This window comes from Oncorhynchus gorbuscha, linkage group LG06 (assembly GCF_021184085.1).
Source record: "Oncorhynchus gorbuscha isolate QuinsamMale2020 ecotype Even-year linkage group LG06, OgorEven_v1.0, whole genome shotgun sequence".
NCBI lineage: Eukaryota > Metazoa > Chordata > Actinopteri > Salmoniformes > Salmonidae > Oncorhynchus > Oncorhynchus gorbuscha.
In genome coordinates, this window is record NC_060178.1 from 8,648,199 (window position 1) to 8,650,017 (window position 1,819).

The window sequence follows — 1,819 nt, forward strand, 5'->3', positions numbered from 1 at the left end:
ATATACAAAAGTGGAATAAACAATAAAAATGAACAGAAAACATTACACATACAGAAGTTTCAAAACAATAAATACATTACAAATGTCATATTATATATATATATACAGTGTTGTAACAATGTACAAATGGTTAAAGTACACAAGGGAAAATAAATAAGCATAAATATGGGTTGTATTTACAATGGTGTTTGTTCTTCACTGGTTGCCCTTTTCTTGTGGCAACAGGTCACAAATCTTGCTGCTGTGATGGCACACTGTGGAATTTCACCCAGTAGATATGGGAGTTTATCAAAATAGGATTTTTTTCGAATTCTTTGTGGATCTGTGTAATCTGTGTAATCTGAGGGAAATATGTCTCTCTAATATGGTCATACATTGGGCAGGAGGTTAGGAAGTGCAGCTTATTTTCCACCTAATTTTTGTGGGCAGTGAGCACATAGCCTGTCTTCTCTTGAGAGCCATGTCTGTCTACGGCGGCCTTTCTCAATAGCAAGGCTATGCTCACTAAATCTGTACATAGTCAAAGCTTTCCTTAAATTTGGGTCAGTCACGGTGGTCAGGTATTCTGCCACGGTGTACTCTCTGTTTTGGGCCAAATAGCATTCTAGTTTGCTCTGTTTTTTTATGAATTCTTTCCAATGTGTCAAGTAATTATCTTTTTGTTTTCTCATGATTTGGTTGGGTCTAATTGTGCTGCTGTCCTGGGGCTCTGTAGGGTGTGTTTGTGTACAGAGCCCCATGACCAGCTGCTTAGATTAGGGGACTCTTCTCCAGGTTCATCTCTCTGTAGGTAATGGCTTTGTTATGGAAGGTTTGGGAATCGCTTCCTTTTAGGTGGTTGTAGAATTTAACGGCTCTTTTCTGGATTTAGATTATTAGTGGGTATCGGCATAATTCTGCTCTGCATGCATTATTTGGTGTTTTATGTTGTACACAGGGGATATTTTTGCAGAATTTTAACCACGAGACAGAAAGGCAAAATAAAATCACAAATTCCATTCACTTGGCTTTATGTGTGTTTCAGAATATTTTTGGATGTACTCAGGGGCATTTATAATAATTCATTATAGTTTCAGCTATCAGACACGTTTAAAAATGTTTTTGTTATGCTAATTTATGCAGAATTGCATCCTGGGAAAATGGAAAAACACTCATATTTTACGAGTAAAATAACAGTTCAAACGTGTTTTCACCTCTCCATCTACAGGCAGACAAAATAACATTGAACGTTCATTTAAATTATTTGCTTTTTTATCAATAGCCGTGGTGCTATAACCATTAGGCTAAAACGTTTGTTCTGGAAACACTATCCCACATTACTCGTGTACAACTCATACTTACCTGGCAAGGGAGACACCGTGATCAAGAAGGCGGTTCACCCAGGGCGAGGCTCAGCCATTGCACTCCGGCTGTGCTGACCCCTGCGAATTTCTCAAATGTGGAAATCTCGATTGCATAATTTCTGGTAGTGGGGGACTGCGTTCGCGCTCTCCCCTGATTTCATTGTTAAAGTAAACCCTCTGGTTCATCGTTTTTAATTAAACGAAGCATTGATATGTATATATCACGCTTATTTTTTCATTTGGGTGGTTGAGAAATTATATTTATAGTAGCTCTGCTGTTTACAGATCCTAAAATCAACAGTTTATCCATGTCCATCGCTTTGCTCGGTGCTGTATCCGATTCATGTGTTGTTTTCTAATGTTAGGAATATGTGGAAAATAGAAATAATTGGCAATTTTAGCATAATTAATGAAAAGGGTATGCTGCTATATTTGGTTCAATTTACTTGTTTTTGAGACTCAGTAACTTTATATAC

General features: G+C 37.4%; 1 non-coding gene across 1 annotated transcript; it reads left to right on the plus strand.

The window, feature by feature from the left end:
* Window positions 1-1,333: 1,333 nt before the first annotated feature.
* On the plus strand, window positions 1,334-1,497 carry LOC124038853. The gene has a single exon (XR_006839456.1). It is a non-coding gene; the product is annotated as a U1 spliceosomal RNA (small nuclear RNA).
* The last annotated feature ends 322 nt before the right edge of the window (window positions 1,498-1,819 follow it).